Raw genomic sequence first — 19,863 nt, 5'->3', positions numbered from 1 at the left:
GAGCCAGGAAGCAGGCTGTTAATGAAGCCTTCCAACTGGGACTCCAAAAGCCCAAAGGGCGCTGCAAAGAGTCACTGGGATAGGATGGGCAACCTTCTTTCAGAAACCAGAGCCACACTGGTGCGGCTGACCTACATTCTCCAAGCCAGCGTTGAAGGACTGGCCAAAACATGCATAAATAATGGCTCCATATCAACTGAATCTACAAGCATCCTGTGCAAGTGAGAACAAGTCATCTCCTCTCATATACTACTCCATCACCAGCCACAGATGCTAAATACGATCCCAAACCACATCTGTTTTAACTTGCATAAGGCCCTTTACAGACCAGACTGTGCCTTGCCAGAACCTCATGTTAGATTGCCATTTATTGACTGGTGGTGAGAAATCCAAGATTTTAAGTTATCAGCATAACCCTCACCTTTGAAATCTAATTCGAACCAGTTTTAAGACTTCCTTTTTATGACTAACTCCCTTTATCCAGGCATCTGCTAGATTTAAGAAAGAAATCATACCAAGCTTCAATTCTGAAACTTGTTTTTAACTAAGGTAGTCCTTCCTTGAAAGACCACAAAGGTTCTTCATGATCTGCACATCTAAATATCTTCTTGCATAGCTAGGGGCAACTTCTACATATTCAAAGCTTGCAGTCTGTGGGTTTCAATGTTTTACATCAAGAGCAAAGTACACACAGGCTCAAAATAATCCCATGCTTCCATTTTTCATTTTGGCTAAAAAGGAGTCAAGACACATCAGAGGAGAAAACACTGGTGTTGATTTGTACTCTAGAAATGAAAAGATGCTAAAAACTAAGATTATTTAAGCAGAAATCTTGATTGTTAAAAATATCTGTAGCATTTTCTGTGTTTCAGTTATTCTCTGTAGAAGGGTTGCTGTAACAGGAACACTTTGTTTGCTAAGAGGCTGATAAATTACACCACTAATTAGTCACATACAACACACACTTATTCAAATTCTTTATTACAGATGGAAAATGACTCAGTTCTAATGTTCTAAGTGAACACATTTTCAGCTGTTTTTCCTATCAAGGTTGCATTGAGAGACATAAGTGAAGGCAGAGTAAGTTCACAAAACCATCAAAGCAAAACTGATTTTATTTACTTAGATAAAATCACCTGAAGCAAGCTGAGCACAAAGTGGAACAGTCATTTTGTTTATAATTCAAATTTATAAAATTAATTATTATCTAAAGTTAGCAATTTGATTATTTTTGGTCCTGATTCCAAACTTTAGAACTAGTAGAGTTATCCTTTTCTATCTAAATCATATTCCTGACTCTTCATCACTTTCTCAGCTTTGGAATAACTACTTATTGAATTGAAATAACTAGTTATAGAATTCACTGAATAAAATTAAAAAAAAATAAATCAAGAAAATATCTCTGAATTTGACAAGAAAGACTACTGCCAGCTTTGCTTGTTTCTCAAAAAGAACCTGGTTCCAACCTCTTCACCAATAAATTTCAACAGGTTGCCAATGTTCAGGGCGGGGGGGAAGCCATAAGGTACTTAGATCAGGCAGGCAGGGGAGGTTAAGTTAGACTAAATACTTCATTATGGCTAAACTACACATTTATTTTGAACTTATTTGTAAGTTTCCCCCATTACTTTTATGTATTTCTAATACAGTGTAAATTAATGTTTCGATCTAAACAATCCTAAAGACTTACATCCACATTCAATAAAATACTCGAAGAAGATCTCAAAGTGGTAAAACTGAAATCGTGGGGCATTCCATCTTGAAACACGTCTTTGCCAATCTTGGATTTACAGTTAGTGTTTAATTCTTTATCCCCAGTAGAGAATCTAAAGTACACTCCTCTCACCTCATCCTGAACAAGACTCATTCTTGTATCACAACACTAGCAGGATGCTTGTACAATAAGACAAAGGCAGAAGTGTAGTGGATGTTTCCATACCTCACTGAGCTACCAGTTAAAAAGCAGAGAAGCGAAGACCTCAGCAGTGCTGCTTTACCACATACCAGGCACCCAGAGCAGGATCAGATTCATGTCAGATTTATGTTCGGTAGAAAGTATTAAGGTTCTGCTCACCTGCGTTATTCTTCCCTGGAGAATCAGAAAACAATTCTTCGAGAGGCAAACTGCCCTAAGAGCTAAATTCTTCCTTTTCTTCCTGCTACAGCCCAGCTACCTGCGTTTGGGCGATGGTTGCTGCAGGTATAGGATGGCCGCTCTCTCCTGCCTACCTTCTATCCTCACCTTTACTGGCAACAACAGAAGACACCTGGCTGCTAGATCACTAGATCAGATAGCAGAAGCTCTCCTAATTGCCCTGCAGCAGCTGCCACCTGCTTTTCCCACCTCCCTACATCAGCTCTGCTCTGGGGGGTTGGCACAGCAGTCAGTGATAGCACAGGGGATGCAAGAGTTACGCAGCTCCAAGCTTGGGAGGTTTCTGTGTCTAGAACAGTCCTGCACAGAGACGTGGAACCACCTTGTAATCTCGGCCTCTGTTGGCTAAAAAACTAGAAAGATTGTGTGCTTTTGTGTACACATCAGAATAAAAGGGGGCAGAGATGGTCAAAAAGATACGGCTGCATAAGTGACTGTAGGAGGTTTTGGCGCAAATGCAGGAGAGCCGGTGGACATGCCAGAGGCTTGTGAAGCACAGCAGATGGATGGCCAAGACAGGCGTATAGCAATGAGAGCAAGGATAACAGCACTGTAACAGAGAAACCTGAACCAGTTTAATTGGGTCCTTCTCCTTATAAAATAGTTATAGAAAGAAATGTGAGATTACAGAACCAGCTGAAACCGCCACGCTAGTAAAATACAGGAAACCACTGATCTCAGTAAGAGTCATTTACTGAATGTGTATAGAGAACAGAGTCTGTGGGGCTAAAATATCATATTATTTCTCATTAAATTTTTTTAAACCTGTATGGTTCCTTGTAAAAGTAGTCAAACACAGCAACTGGAGAGAGCCCACACTCAAATGATTCTGCAGTGATCGTGAAATTTCGCTGAAATTCTGGAAGCAGAAGATACCAAAGCTTTTCCTGCATAAATGCAAGGCTGACTATTTTAAAAAGCTTTTCACAACCTGCCAAAATAACTTAAAACAATACCACACCATCTCAAAAAACAGAGGTAACATAAGGAGTTCAGAGAAAAAACTCAGAAGCATATAAATTATTATTTTTTTCTTCACATGAATGACTGTGCAACTGAGGTCCCTTCAAACTTAAGCATCAGTAGCAGATTAGCCAGCAGCACAGAAAGGCAAAAAGCAAAACCAGAATACCAAAGGAGAGACAGAATTTACTTTAAACGGTCTACAATAGATCCTGGCACATCTCTGACTCAAGAAAAAAACTGAAAAGACACTTACCACAGGATTTTGCAAATATGGGTTGATGCTCGCATACCGCCCAGCGTTACATGCAGTTGCAAAAATTCACTCTGTCTCATGAGATCACATGCATACACCCTAAGTTATAAATTTATGAAAGCTTTTGCCAAAGCCAGTCAGACGTTTTCCTTTATTTCCACAGCTGCTGAAAAGTATTATCGCATCCATACTCTATCATGTCCAAATTTTCCTTTGGACAGGATTTTGAAGTGATCCACAATTCCTATTTAAAGCTTGAGCTGGAATGGATGTTTAACTCATTTCACAAAGAGTTTGGTTATATATCTCCCTTTATGAAAAATTTAAATTGTCTGGCTAAGAAGCAGTGTCTTTTTACCCCAAGATGCTACTCCAGCAGCAGTTAAGTAAATAACACAGAACAAAAACAGGGAAAGAAACCCAAGTGTTTTGTAACTGACACAGAAGAGGGTTTTGGTTTGTTTTCATAAAGTTCAAACAGAAGACGGTTTATGACTTAACTAAAATGAGTGCAAAAGGGTTTGGAGAAGGAAGGTTTCTATTAAAGAGATCTGAACTGGTTCAACAGTAATTTGAGCTCCATATGAGCTCACTTTTTGCTGTGCCACAGTCAGCAGCGAAGCAAAAACTTCAAAAAACACAGGAGGGAGCTGATGACAGATGAGAGGGCAAGAGGCAATGCAGGGGCAATCTCTGAAATAATTACTAGCACTATATTACAGCCTGCCATGAGAGCGCCTTTCCCACATTTTTAAAGCTGCAAACGTAAACAGCACTTAAAAGGAAATTTAACTTGAGTGGTGAACCAGGAAACGAAAAAGATGAGCTGGAAGAAAATGACGGATTTTCCTGTGCCCAAGGAGCTGCCCTGGGAAGTCCTGGCTCTCAACAGAGAATCCCACTTCACGGTCACCAGGGCTGTCTATCTGTAGAAGTGGGATTTCAGGATGATGATTCTTTTCCCCCATCTTTTGCTGGCTATCACGAGAGGCTGCTATCAGCTGTGACAAATCTGACAGCATCTGCAATTTATGGGAAAAGGCCAACCACGAAGCAAGCTCAGGCCAGGCTCAGTGGTGGGTAATGCTGCCTGGAGTTCACCCCTGGCTGCCAGTACCCACACTGTGCAAGGACAACCCGAGCACAGTCACATCGGTTCCTGCAGCAGGTGGTATGGGTGACCCTTTGGAGAAAGGGTCATCAGGAGGATGGCCCAGGGAGAGTCACGCCAAACCTGCAGCCAACAGGAGTCCCAGCTCATGCCAGCGTCAGGGCCACACTTAAAGCCCGGTGCAGATGCTGCCCCTGCGCTCTCCCGTCATGCAGTACAGGATGGCGCCTGGAGACCCCTGTGACTCCGGCTCTGACAGCTGGGCTCTGGAAATACACAGTAAGGTGTGGTCTACCTGATGGGGATCTAACGAGACACCACTTCATCTCAGCCAAGTCTCCCTTCTGACAGCTTAACGTTTCACCCGCAGATCTGCACGTAATCAGCTCAGTGCTAGGATCCGCAGTTAAACCTCACTGGCTGAGCCTGAAGATTAGAGATAAACGTGAGGGTTTTTTTTACAAGAAGTAAAGCAAGGCAGTTAGAGTTGTTCTTTCCCTCCTCATAACTCATTGCTGTAACTGCACCCAAAGGACACCCACTTCCAGGCAGCACTGACACCAGTTCACTCCCTTCTGGAGAGGTGGGCAGGCTGTTACTGGTCTCCAGCAGAAGTAGTTGAAAACTACCAAAACCCTGGCACAGGTTTGGACCAGGGAGGTTCATTCCTCCTGGGGAAGGCAAGACAAGCCACCATCTGTGTTGGCAGCCCAGCTGCCCAATACCCGCTCAGACGGTTTAAATCCTGACTTAGTAGGTTGAGCAGCACTTGCAGAAAGACCTCGCACCAACGGGAACCGGGTTAATGGTAGACGAGGAGAAACGGCACATGCTTTGCTGAACAAGAATTTTCCTCTCCAAGAACTCTGCAGGTGGCATCCCATGTATTGTGGTAAATCCAGACAACCCTGGGCAGACCTTACAAGCGAAGTCAACAGAGTCCTGCTGGGGGTTTCATACTTTGTATATACAAAGGCAATTTTAAATATGGACCCAAAAGGTGACGGTTTAGGACACCAATGCAAACACGCAAATGTAGGGAACCTGAATAACCAAGATTTCTTTGCATATAGGGACCTGCTAGCCAATTTATTTTTTTTTTTGCTTCTCTGCGGAATGCAAATGTAAATGGAACCATAAGTATTTTTGATAACAGGTAATGATGCCTTAGGAGAGCCTGTCTGATTTTTCTTTATTATATGGGCAAGAGGCCAGACAGAGCATTTAGTTAATTAAAGTTTTATTGATAGTGGTAAGTAGTACATTTCTGACATCCTTCATTTTTTTACTCTCAGTAGGACATGGTCCTTAGCTTTCCTTTTATGTACAACAGCAACAAAAAAAGAAAAATAACTATGTAGCTTCCTGAAAGATCCAAATAAAAAGCTACTGCTAAAATAAATAAATAAAATAAAAACCAAATTCATCATTCTACATAGCCATCCCCTAGAAAGACTTGCATGCAGATGAAATGGGAAAGAACATTGCCTAGGCTGTTAAGGGGAAATGCTGTATTACCAATTTAAGTTTGGAATAAAAAAAGCAAAGGCAGGAAGTAGAAAAAAATAATGAGATCCTTATACTCTGCAAGTTGGCCAAATGTACCAACCCTTGTTATATTTGTTTGTCATGTGTTACGCGCTAGGCATGTTTGTGCACTGGGAAGAATACCAGATAAAACATGTGGTTATTTGCCTGCAGAGATAATACAGCTAGAACACAAGCTCAGGTCTGCAGCAGCTGTCCTTAATAAGCATTTCTTATTTAAGCAAAGATTGATCCTATATGATGTTATAGGCCACTGATAGAAAAGACTATCATAAAGCAAAGAAATTGCTTTACGATATAATCTTTGACTGTTTAAAAAAAAAAATGAAAAACATAAGCAACAGCCAACACACATATGCTGTGGGCTTATGAGTTTCATACTACTATGTCTAAGTTCCCACTTCATGTAAAACCAGCTTTTATCTTTCTGTGATACAACCCAGCAGTATGTTTAATTCAATAGTTAGTCTTTCAACTCCAAGGCCTGAAGCCAGTTTACAAATACATAACAATTTGAAATAACAAGAATTTCCTATCCGTTCTAATTTTCAAAACTTTGTGATGCACATGTCATTCAGTTACAGGAACAGCTCATTCATTTACAGAAAGCTTCTAGAAGGAAGTGATAAATTAACATTACACATTTATAGTTGTAACCAAATGAGGGGACAAAAATACATAGGGGTTTTTTTCCTATGTTCAGCTTTACAAAATTTTCATGTGGTTTGTTGGTCAGAAAGTTAGCAAAAATGAAAGCGTATCTACTACTCCCCATCTCGGCTACCCACCAAATGACCGTTAAATAGAGCTGAAGGAAGTCAGTGTGGTTTGCTTGCACAACAGGCTTCCTAAAAAAGGTAGCAACCATGTTGTAAATCATTTAGACGTGGAGTAGGACTAGTGAATCTAGGACACTATTCTGATGCCCACATCTTTGTTAAATCAGCAGAGCTCTAGCAAAACCAGACTGCAAGAGCTGGGCTACACGAGCCACCACAGGGAGTTCCCTTGGTGCAAAGCTAAGCTGCAAAAACATACCCAGAGAGACTGCTTCATAACCAAGAAGCAATACAGGACCAGGTCAGGTATTTAAGCTAAATTATCACATAAGAAATCTAAGAAAGTCATTTAAGTGTGCGCTCGCACGCCTCCTCATAAGTTTTGGCTGATTGCAGCCAAATTTTTAAAAGGTTTGAAGCCTACAAGATATGATGCTCCCCTAAATTTCACGTAAAGTGGTGGCTGAGTAATGAAAGCCAGGAGTCCAGGCTCTGGCAGCTCTCATTCCAGTGCTGCCAGACAACAGTTACAAGTAACAGTCCTTGGAAGCACATTAACAACAAACAAACAACCCTAAGAATTTGGATCAACAGGAAATGAAGTGTCAGGAAAACAAAACCAAGGCTTATGGAAGACAAAACCGGAGGATCCCCACATTGACTACATGTGAACTGCATGACAACAGGGTTTTAGTTATGCAGCACGAAAAGTTCAAGCTAGTGATGCTGGTGGGAAAGATTCATGCAGGCTTATCTCATGCAGATCAGCTAGAAAGTTTACAGCTTCAGTTTGCAGCAGAAATACATATGGTACAAACAGATAAACTACAAATTTATTTTTTTTTTTAGTTACCCAATATCTCATTTTCTTTCCAGTCTAATATTGCAGTCTGACCCATTTTCTTCCCCAACCCAGAGATCAGGTCGAAATTTATCAAACACGATGATGATGAAAAGGTCAACTCTAATGTACCTACCCGCCTGCATTCCTTCGGAAAGTACGTGTCTTGTAGGATACCTCTGGCTTCTGTGCCACATTTAAGAAACAGTAATAAACCAAAAACAAACAGAAAAAGCCCCAAAAGCCCAAACTATTCCACCTTTAAGTACAAAGATCTCTTCTATTAGCAAAAAACACGCCATCATCGTACAGACTAAATTGTTTGAGAGTTGAGAGGAAGACAACAAAAAAAGCTGATCATTTAAGCCGGCCACCCTACATTTTAATAGTATGTTGATGCTTCTGCTCCAATGCCAAACCAATCCTGTAAACTTCAAGTGCCAGACTGAATTATAAACCCTAGGCAAGTCCTTTTAAAAATGCTTTTCTACTCCCCTTCCATTAAGTACTTCAGAGTAATAACACCTAAATGTAGTCTCAGCTTTCAATATCCCAAACTTTAATGATTCAAGCCTTTAAACTTCTATTCATCTGCTCTTCATTCAACAATTGGTTTACAGAAAGATATTTAAATTGTTTTAAAAGAGTGCTGCGGCTCACTGTAGGACCTTTTGATTCTCCAGCATGCACTATCACTTATTTACTTTAGGTTTTCCATTAGTCAAGTGCTGGCTGGTTCATATTCAAATGAATCACAAGCACCAGAGCAAACAAGACAGTTAAGGCAAAGGAATCCAATTCAAACAACATCCAGTGCAGAAGACATTTAAAAGTCAAGAAAACTAAGAGACATTTACTTTGCTTTTTAACTTAGCATGTTTAGAAACAAAAAGTGATCATTAGGAAAGTCTGAAATTGCTTAAACTTACACAGAAACGCTACTAAAAACTCCTTATCTCTTAATTTTCATCGCTGACACAGAGGCATTGACTGAAAACACGAGGTACTGCAATTAATTAAATTCTTTCCAAATGCATGTCCAGGAAAGGGCAGGGGGAATCCCAGACCCTGTTATAGGACTACACTGTTCTCCCAAAACGCAAAAATACTAAAGTGGTGCAGTAAGTAACCGTGCGAGTGCTACTGCCCTTCCTGCGTGCAATTTAGAGACACAAGTGAGCATTGGGCTTTAAGGTGCATCATCCTTTACATTAAAAAAAACAAAGGTCAGGCTCTTGTGATCCAGAGGACTTACCAAAAGCACAAAAGAAATGTTTATTCTACGCTCAGCCCAAATTGTAATGAAACTTAACATTTAACCAGGACAGAGGAAAAACTGCAATTTAATGAAACCGCAGTTAGTGACATCCCATAAAACGATGCCAATCACTTGCCTTTGAGTCAGCTACATTTCCACATTTAGCACAAGTGCTTCGGGTGACTCACACCAATAATCTATCTGGGAGATAAATCTCTAGCATGGTTTTGTTGCAGCTTTTCAAGCTGTAATTTTCCTGGTGCTCCTCATTTGAGCTTCAATTATTTGAACATTCAACTTGAACTCCAGTTTGTCTTTAGGAATTTTCTCAGAAGCAACAAGATTAACGAGGGTAATGTAAGACGCACGAAATTGGCAAGTAAGGTAACGAACATGGTCTAACCAGATCCTGTTTTCAGTAAGAAGCAGCTTTTTAGGTTGCCTACTTGCCTAAAGGGCTTTATGAGATGAGAAGATGCTTTCTATATTGGGGTTGAGAGTTTATGCTTGAAATATAAAGTTTATGTTATCTTTTCATTATGTTTCCATTTGCAATGTTTCATCCTGTTTGTTTTGCTTTGGTTTAAAGTCCCAAGTTCAAATTCTATCCTCACACTAATTAGTTATGGCTGTAGGCAAGTCAATTCAGCCTTTGTTTCTCAATCTGCAAAAAGACAATAATAAATATTTATCTACTTTAAATAGATATTGGAAGGATTTGTTTATCCTGACTCAGTTTGGTTTTCAAACACATGAGTCTATAAATTTCCAAGCAGAAATTACCGAGTCTAACCACGTTAATAGGAATGATTGCAATTTTTATAAATGGCTTGTTGAGCTTTCATATCCTTTCTTTCCTGAGTTTCCTACAGTACAGTTCTAGGCCTCCCATTTAGCAAACTGTGATACCCTAAGCTGACTTCATAGCATCTTAAATATGGCAATTTAAAAAGAAAAAAAAAAAAAAGGCAAACAGTACACTAATTACAGAGACATTGAATCTTAAGAATCTGAATGGTTGTATTTTAGAGTACAGAATTTTTTTTTCTAGTCCCTTTCCTGGGGGAAAATAGCCAGTAGGAATGGGAGCTCCTTATTTCATTGCTTTTACAGTAATGAATTATCTTTGCTATTCAGTGTGTTGTTGACTGGTATGTGTAATCTGGTGCTTTCTAAATCCATTCTTTGCCTAACTTCATAGCACTCTAAACATCTGCACTTAGAAACTAAATTAACTACAACTGTGGCTTTTTTAGCAGTCAATTAATCGGCTTCCTATTAGAAAGAAAAAATACCCTAAGCCAAAGTGTGATTCTGGAGATAAAATTAAGATGAATCTCAAGTCTTTGTGAAGCATCAAACCTGAACAGAAAATCAGCTGAGGCTTCATCATCATTAAAGATAAAAAAAAAGAATAAATGAACTCACCACTGGTTCAAACTTTACTACTTAATTCTACTAGTCTGATGTTACTTGTAATAAAGAGATTAAGATCCAATACTAAAATGGGAGAAAGGGGTCAAAATGATCCCTTAGAGCAGTCATTTAATGAAGCACCATTTTATCAATGCATGCTATGCCCAATTTGATAGGGCTCTTCATCAATTCAGTTTCAGTCAATGTTGGAAGGAATAAACTCCCTGAAATCTCACACTCCTCTACCTTAAATTTCATTATTAAACTCTTGCTTTTCAGTGCACTAAACAGGCATTACAAATGCAGCCCTCCCCCTGTACGCTAACGGATGATGGCAGTCAAAAGAATTAAGCACTGAAACAAAGCCTTTCTTCGACACAGAGAAACACAGAGAAGTAAAACAAGTGACAGCAGTGTGCTTCAGCAGCTAGTCTTTTTTTCTTGCATAATTCTAAGGAAGAAAAAAAAAAAAAAGGCTCCAAAGAACAGTTTTCCTGAAAGCTGATATGGGGATACTTCAGCAATTGAGAATTTTTGTACACGGCAGACACCAAGACCTTAATTAGCATAGCATTATAAAACCTGGGCATCCTTCTGGGTGCAATCTAAGTGCATCACAGATTGAGCCAACCACAGCCTCAGCACCACAGAAATGAGAGCCTTACCCTGGCAGAGGCTGGCTGTAGTCATCCCATGCCAGCAACACTGTGACAGCTTTGAGGAGAGGAAGAACTACTTACCCATAGGAAATCATGGCAGTGGATTAGGAAGAAAACAAAGATACCTGAATTACAAATTGAGCAGAAAATTTAGCTATTTTGGTATCCAACATGCTACCACATCCAAGTCTCCCAGGATTTAAATACCTTCCCCTCTTTTGAAGTTCTTCACCCAGCTCCTTTAAAAAGCTACTCTGCATTTTGAGCTGGTACCCATTTTTAGAGTTGTCTGCTATAAAATTTCAGAATAAAAGTGACATGAGTTGCAGAAGTTTTTGAGCAAAAAGTACTGGCGTAACTTTTTGAAGTCCTGTTTTCTGTGCGACTTCCCATATAGACCTATGCTTCTCCTCCCTGCAATAATTTTTGGCTGAAGCTGGCAAATGGATCACATTTAGCTAAAGTAACATGTTGTCTTGGATCTGTTAATCCCATTAGTTACCTGGAAGCAGGTAGCAAGGTTGAGGAGATGCCTTTTTAGTGCTTCTACAGAGAAAAAGTAGACCTTAACTAGCTGGAAAGTGTATAAATCCCTATAGGCCAGCTGACAGGTTTGAAATTTGTTCTGTAATGCAATAAACATGAGTGACAAAGCACCTCTCCCTCTTTTGCTCAGTTTCATCAGTCTCTAACTACAGAGAAGGCAATATAGGCCCAAGAACTCAGATTTGAGCTTTCCCAAAAGAGTGAGTGTTTTGATACAATGACATCACGTCCTTCAGCCTTTTAAACTAAATCCTCCACCTGAGACTGACTACCACGGACATTCACAAACTACAGCCTTCATAACAAGCTCCAACTTTAGTTGCTGGAACTTCAGAAAAATATTTTTATAAATCTTTTCAATGGGATATGGCATCACCCCAAGAGACACATGTTTTCTGCTTTTCAGAGACATTACATTTCTTGAATTCTAATGCTAGGTTTTAAGGTATTTTCTGAAAAAGGAAGAATATGTTTTCTCATATTTTGCATAAGAAGTTTATGCCTCATTCAGTTTTTTTGTACTTGAAAGAAAAACAGGTAAATGAAGAGCAATGGGCATGCTTAGACTGTCTTTGGAGAGCCACCCTGCTCCCCGCAGCTGCTATCTGTGGTTAACAAATAGCACGCACAGGACAACCTCATGCACAGCCAGGGCTTCCTTCCAGAATACACAAGACTCCCTGCTCCTGAGCAGTTCTGAGCAGTTGGTGCCTTGTGCAGCTCCCTACGACCAAGGACACAGGGGAAAGGCAGGAGAGCGGCAAGGCAAGCTGTGCTTACTGCTTGCCCTTACCCTGGCAGCCACCTGTGAAAGGTCATGTCTTCACCTATCAAAACCTACTGCCAGCACAACTCAACTGCAAAGTTGGTTTACAGTACACAGCGCTCTGGTTTTCTGCTGCATGTTACTCAGAAGGATAGTGTTAACGGTACTTCTTGGAAGAAAAAGTTGGTTTACTTTTAGAAATATCAAAAAGGCACCTTCCATCCAAGGAAAATCCCAAAACGACTACAACTCTTTCCCCTTCCTTTCCTCCATTCTCTTAAGACACTCAAATTTGGCTACAAATTTCTGCCAGACTTTCCAGGGGGCAGCAGTGACGTACCAGGTATTACGTGAGTTAAACTCATGTATAATGGCTTGCATTATATGACATAGCTCATCTTCAACGACAAGTTACTTGGGAAAGCTCTAGGATGAAAAAAAAAAATAATAATATAATGCAAAAGCTATCATAACCCAATCAAACTCCTCCCCGTTCTCTCCAAAAAGAAACCACACAAATCACAGCTGCTTCAGATAAAAATTTGCTTTCTTCCTCTACTAACAGCCAAGCCCCAAACTGCATCTCAGGGTGAGCCCAGGCACCCACTCTTCCTTGAAGGGCACTGAGGAGCTCAGCTACAGCAGCAAATCTGAAGGACATAGCAGCAATGCAGTGGGACACTCAGCAAGTCACCTCTTTTCCTGATGACACTTCAGAGGAAACTGAGGTAGCAGAGACGTATTTCAGTTGAAACAGCAGAGCAGTGCACATATTTGAAGGGCTGCTCAGCAGCTCATCCTGCGAGGAAGGAGAAAATTTCCTCTGGCTCAAACTAAACTCCTTGCTCTCCAGAGGTACTAAACAGTAAAGCTTTTCCTCTCTAACAGTTATATTAACACACAAAGTGACTCAAGACCATCCGTAAGTGCTCTGCTCAGCTAGAGGTGCATTTCACCCAACTGACAGCATGAACTCCAGCTCCCCTGAAATCTTTTTCATCTTGTTTAGAAGCATCCAGCACAGGCACTGGCCTAGATTAGGAGTGCAGTTATGCACACACGAATGGTCTTGACCCACTTCTCGTCACATCGTCTTCACTACTCAGAGCTGCAAACTCTGTTTTATTATTAGCACCAGAACAAAAGGCTGTGTATATACATGAGGTCTTATGAATGCCCATTCACTGTACAGCCAAGGAAGGAAAAGAATCATTCTATTATTTCCCATCATCATCATCCTCTCGCCAGCCCAAAAGACTCACTGGATGCCATCACTATAGAAATACCTTTGACTGGCAGTGTTTGGCTCCCATTCAGAGGAGATGCCACAGGACCTGGTGACTTAGCTAGCACCAGTGGGCACAGGCATGGTGAACTGAACGTCCTTCCAAGAGGCACAGAAGAACTCTAAATATTCAAGTAAGCAAAAGCAGCTTAATGTGGGTTTCCTTTTACACAATAGCAGCTTCAAGACTCGGTTCCCCCCCAAAAAAGTATACTATACAGTAAAGCAGGGAGATGCCTTCAACCACAGTCAATCACAAAAGCAGTTTCTCCTTCAGAAGCATTTGTGGATTTTAGCTCTTCAGCTTACAGGAAAGTGAGCAATTCCTGAGTACAAGGTGAAAAAATAAGACCCATCCCACTACAACAAGCAGCAAGGTTGCTTGCTGTCCAGGACATTAAAGCACTCACTATAGCAAGAGCACGTTTCATGCTTCATCATCGTAAAGATAGCTCTCTACAGGACTCTAACGTAGCTCTTAACAGAGAGGCAGTAAGTGTAAGACGCTGCGATTTGCTAAAGGACAGAAACAGAGGTTTTACAGTTCATCCTACAGGCACTTACACTGCCTGAAACTGCAGTATAAATGTAAAAATAAAGAAATTGATCTCATCTAAAAGAAAGGAAATTGTCTTGCTGTCCCTAAAGGACTGCACTATTCCTCTCTTTGAAGAACATGTATTTGCAAAAAAGGCAATCTTCGGGCTTCACGATGCCAGAAAATTTAAAAAATGTAAGCAAATCTAGGAATTTTGCTTCTAGGATAAATAAAGCTACATAAGGCAAAGGTTATTGCATTTGTGCTCCCTGCTGTCATCATGAAACCAGGATCTTTGTCCCATCTAAGCAAGCTGATGCCCTGCTGAATATTCAATTAACTCCATGCCAGGCTACATCTATACTAGAAAGCAAAATACACCAAGCTACCACAAACCCTGCTCTTTCAGCTTAGACCCAGGCTAAAAAAAAAATCAGAGTAACTACCGATTTCAAATGTTATTTTTAAATGTGATACAGACCAGTGGACAGAGTGCTGCACACAACTGCTCCAAAATCTTTGTGGCTTATTCTTTTATAGACACAACTTGGAAATGGTGCTCTCCCACCTGTGAGTTTCCCACCCTTCATTGCACAAAACTTACAGCATCAGTCTAAACGCAAGAAGTAGGCTGCCAGCTTGAAACATTTTTTGAAACTGAAGTTAAAACTATGACAGAACTTGCAATTATAACAGTCAACCACCACACACAGTGGTGTAAGGCAGTGTTACTTCAAACTTCAGTTTTCCCAGTGTGATGAAACACAGAGGTAGAAGGTATCCTCTGGTGTTTTCGAGTTATATAGAAAGGGGAAGAAAAGGTTCTGTTTGACCACATCCTTCCTTTTCTTGCAGATGCCCATGCTCCCTGCTCATACAACCCCTATAAGATTTCTGTCACAAGAGAATTGCCACACGCAGCTCCTTGTTGCTCTGCAATGCACACAGCCCTTCACACCAACACCCTGAAGCAGAAGAGGATGTCTGTGCACAGCAGAAGAGCAGCCACCCCTTTAGTAACCACCTTTAAAAAGTAGCACAAGCCTGGTCTCTCAGGGTGGGGATCTGCACTTGCATCAACTCACCCAGCTGCTGGGGTGACTGACAGGCAAGTCCTGGTCTTGCCACAACCCTCCTGGCTCTGCAAAGTCTTCTTTTCCCTTCTGCTGGCACCTGCTCACATGCAACTGTACAACGGCACAGATGAAGGACCTCCCAGAAGATCCATCCAGAGACCCATCTGTAAAAACAGCACCCACTATTTAAAGGCAGGTGTAGAAAGGAGAAGAAAGTACCCCTTACTGTTTTTTCCCTCTCCTATGTATGCCGAATGTCTTTGTTTAAGGACTTACTGTTACAAAACCCTCATGATTTTCATAGTCTAACAAAGACTAACATACACATTGGTAGAAGGGCAGTCAACTACTAATTGCATCACAGCCAGGTAACCAAACTGATTTTCATACCGTGCCTCTTCTCTTCTCCGGCTCCTTCACGCAGGGGGAAATTCTTTGGTTTCAACGCTAGGCCAATAGTTCAGGAGACACAAGTTCAAGCTCTTGCACCACTACACCACTTGCACCACTATACAATTCCTGTGTCGTCATGGACAACCCATTTACTTTCTTCTGCTTTTATTTCCTATCTGCAAAGGGAAGGTGTCTTCCCCACCACGGGAACATGCAGCACCTTTCCGCATCAGCGTGGTTTTGAGAGGATTAATATAAATGAAGCACGTGCAGAAATCAGCCTGACAAGAACATGCAAGATTTGGAAAGAGGAAGTATCACTGAGATATGCAGTTCTAATCAGGTAATTTATCCTCCTCCTAAAAAGTGTTTTTCCTATCAAATTTGTACCTTTATGTTCAGGTTAGCATGTGAACAATTCCCTTTCCACAGCTGAATCCTTCCATTGGCTTATGTTTAATTTTAACATCAAAACCAAAAATACAGAAGAGTTGCAGGCTCTTTGCAGCATCTATGTTGAGTGCGAACCATACTTCTACTGATACTCAAGAACGCATCAGGTCTGGCCAAACCAGAATAAACTTTAGTCTAGTCCCTGCACTGATGAAGCATTAAGCACATTTTTTCGCCTCCAAAGTTAGACAGCACATGGATCTTGCTCTTTGATGCTTACTTTTTCCAAAAGCGTCAGAACGGTATCAGCTGTGAGTGGTGTCTGACATGCTCTTTTTGTGTATTTATGAGATGCAAATGGCTCCAAAGCTGTACAGCACAAAGATGTCAGATACAAAAATGGCTCAGCAGAGACTCTGCGAAGCTGAGCATTGAAACTTGCTTTTTTTTAAAACTACTACAGTGCCACAACAACCTTAGAGCTGGCCACGTGTATTTAATACTGTTAATTGCATACAAAAATAACATAGTTTTATTCAATAAAATCTGCTTTTTTGAAACTTTGACGGAGCCAAAGTTCTGTTAAAGCCAATTACTGGTTAAACAATTCCACTCTTCTTCCCACAGCTAGTAAACAAGAGGTTTTGCTTCTATCTTTCCCGGTTTTTCTTCTGCTCCAATTTACAGACGATTTTCCTGTCCTTACTGATGTTTTGAAGGGGTATACTCAAAATTAGTTGTTTCTATCAATGTTACAAGGTCGGCACTATGTAAAAACCCAGCAACTCCCCCACCCCTGTCTACTCACTCAGTCTCTCTCAAGCCTGGCTGTTCCACTGTGTGACTCTGTCAAACAATCTGCCACTTCAGCAAATGCACTGGCCATAGCCACCACACAAATCAGCTTGTAAAGAAAAGGCCTGTGCATGTGCGAGAAAGATCTCCCAACGGCAGCTGCCACACAGCTCCTCACTCACCTTGTTGTGCACGGGTGGTGTAGGGCAGTTCAGTAGTCACAAAACTTTTAAAATGCTCAAGGGTGAGCTGGAGTTCACAGAAACTTCTTAATTTTGGAGAGAGGAAAAAAAAGATGCCAAGACTGAAAGAGAAAGAAAAGAGTAAATTAAAGGATATAAGCTCTGAAGCAGAAAGGAGGAAGTAAGCAGCAAAGTATTTTGAGGACCTGATGAGATGACTCTCCCACCTCTCGTCCCTTACTTTTGGGAAGCATCAGCATACCATTTTAATTAACAATACGTCAGTGCTGGAGGCAAAATAGCGACATTACTCTTGAGTATTTTGGACTCTGGAAAACACAAGTGACACTTCACCTGCCAAAAACATCCCTGGCAAAACTCCCCTGACATCAGTGGAACTATACCAAGCATGAAATTGGTCCACAGTTGCTTTAAGACAATAAAGGCTTTGTTTTAGGAGATATGAGGCATTTGTGGTCCTTTTTAATAAAGACCAGCAAACAATTGTTTATTGTCCCCAAGCAAATAACCCTGACAATAAGCAAGCAGCTATCACATTCATAGTACGCACTGTCTGTCCATCTAGTGCTAGGAAAACGATCATCAATAAAGCATGAGATTCTCAGTGTCCTGTTCATATCACAGGGAGATTAAAGACAGTTTAAATGCCTCTCAAATTGCCTACAAGATACGCAAGCAATTATTCCCATTTTTAATAATGTTCTTCTACGCTCCTACTTCTCTGCCAAGTCAATGGAAGTTAAATATCCTCATTGATGCTACAGCATTTAGCACATACATGTACGTACCACAACGCAGAACAGCACCACTGCCAGAGTTATTCAACAATACTCCCACCACAAACTATACACAGAGACCACATTATGCTCACACAGAAGCATCTTTTCCTCATTTTGTTTGACTCTGCAAATTCTCAACGATATCCCAAAAAGTTCACATGTTCCTGCTTCTCTCGAGTTTGCTACAAGCATCGCCTTGAACTTACAGGACCAGACTCTGCTCCAATGCCAGCCACGGCATTCGCACAGTATCAATATATGCCAGAACTCATTAAGCTATGAAAAAAAAAATAAAATCTAACAGGAGAAGCAAAGTAGTGAAGTTACACAGAGCTCCTGCACTGCACCCTTTCCCCTTGCAAGCCCCCAAAATACACGTATCCACGCCGTTCCCCTGGCCAGCTGCTCTGCCGTTCAACCCAACACGTAGGAAAATCTGGACATTTGGGCTCTTGGGGCCCTTCAGGGAAACTGTGACAGAACCGCACTGGGATGGATGGACAGACGGACGGACAGTCGGATGGAAGCACAGGGAGACAGCGCGAGTCCTCAGGGCTTGCAGCTCTCCCAGCTTTTACTTTTTTTAAAGATCTGTAAGGAAACAGCCACCCTCCACACTTTGCACATCTGAAGTTCAGTTGCTCCCAACTCCCACTTAACAGGGCAGGGCATAGGGGAAATAAAATATGTGGGTTTTTTTTTTTTTTATTCTGTTTTCCTTTTCCACCTCCTCTTCCTACCCAACGCACCACACGCCCCCGGCCCCACCAGCCCCCAACGCCCGGACCCCGCCGGGCCGCTGGGGTGCCCCGGCCCCGGCAAAAGAAGTCACCAGAGAATAAAAGTTGCCCCATCGACAAGCCGAAACCCCCACCGGCTCCACAGCCCCGGCCAGCCGGGAGGAAACCCGCCGAGCAGCCACCGGCTCGGCCGCGGGGGTCAGCGGCGCCCCCCCGGGCACCCTTCTACCTCGCTCCCCTCTTTTTTTCTTTAGCAAAACTGTGATTAACTCCCCAAATTTCCCTTCAGGAACGAAGGGACAGAGATGAGGCGCTCCCGCCGGCGCCCCAGGGCCCGGGGTTGCCGCCGCCCCCTACAACCCGGGGAGGGGAACCCCCCTCCTCACCCCGCGGACCCTCACAGGCAGCCGCCATCCCTCAGCCATCCCCCCGCCCCCCCCCCAAGCTCTTCCCGTCCCACCCCGCCGGCAACCGCGCCTTTGTGTGAGGAGACACAAAAAAAACCTACCTCGCCGGGGCGGCTCTCCCCGCCCGGCAGCGCGGGGGACGAGGGCAGCGAGACCCCGAGGAGGAGGGAGGGAAGGAGGGAGGGAGGCCGGCGGCAATCGCCCGCTCGGTGGCTGGCTGACTGACTGACTGACTGACTGACTAAGGGACTGCCCGCCCGCCACACGCGCGGAGCCGGCCCGGCCTCGCCTGAGGGGAGCGGCGGGGCGGGCCGGGGGCGGGCCCCGCCGCTGAGTCACCACCCGGCCGCCTCCTTTGTTGTCAGGCGTGGAAAAATCCGGGGTGGGAGAGCCCGGCTGGGTGGAAATCCCGAAAGAAAAGGGGTCGGGAATAAAAGGGAAGGGGGGGTGTAGGGAGGCGGGGGGTGAGCGCCGTGGAGCCGGCGGGGGGCGGCCATCGGGCCCAGGGGGCCCATCCCGGGCAGGACAACACGCGTGGGGCAACCACGGGTGGATTTCAAACCCCTGCCCGAGGGCTTTGGTCCTCCTGAGGGTCCCCACTCACCCACAGGAGCCACCCCTCCCTCTATAGAGGAGGAATCCCCCAGCTGTGCCTTTCCCCGCATGGTTTCTCCTCCCCATCCCTGGCCTGGAGACATGTCCCCTGTGGGTATTTCCACCCACCCCTCCGTAGGAATTAAGGTCCCCACTCAATGAGTGGACCCATCCAAGTAAAAGGCCAAGAAGTCAGGTGCAGACAACCAAAACGTGCCTCAGCGTGCCCAAAATCTGTCTCATAGTGATGGAGACATGACAGAGGGTCTGCAACACAACATGGCCTTTGGGAATGAACTGCCAAAAAAGAAAGACCTTTGAGGACCAAACATGTATTTATACATTGGTACACGTACTTGGGT

At 42.7% G+C, this 19,863-nt stretch overlaps 1 protein-coding gene across 4 annotated transcripts in view; it reads right to left on the bottom strand.

Moving 5' to 3' along the window:
• FAM107B (family with sequence similarity 107 member B) overlaps positions 1-19,191 on the bottom strand; it is a 61,499-nt gene extending 42,308 nt beyond the window's left edge. The window contains exons 1-2 of one of the 4 annotated variants that reach the window (XM_063323584.1): positions 19,009-19,140; positions 16,961-17,082 (exon numbers count right to left, since the gene is read on the bottom strand). The gene's annotated coding sequence lies outside the window, so the exon portion shown is untranslated. Of the gene's footprint in view, positions 1-15,206; positions 15,362-16,960; positions 17,083-19,008 lie in introns of those variants that run through there. The other 3 variants (XM_063323583.1, XM_063323582.1, XM_063323585.1) reach the window with 3 other exon arrangements.
• Positions 19,192-19,863: the final 672 nt, after the last annotated feature.

The sequence above is a fragment of the Chroicocephalus ridibundus genome, chromosome 1 (assembly GCF_963924245.1).
Source record: "Chroicocephalus ridibundus chromosome 1, bChrRid1.1, whole genome shotgun sequence".
NCBI classification, from domain to species: domain Eukaryota; kingdom Metazoa; phylum Chordata; class Aves; order Charadriiformes; family Laridae; genus Chroicocephalus; species Chroicocephalus ridibundus.
Note: the sequence above shows the minus strand (reverse complement) of the source record. Positions and strands in the feature narration are given on the sequence as shown.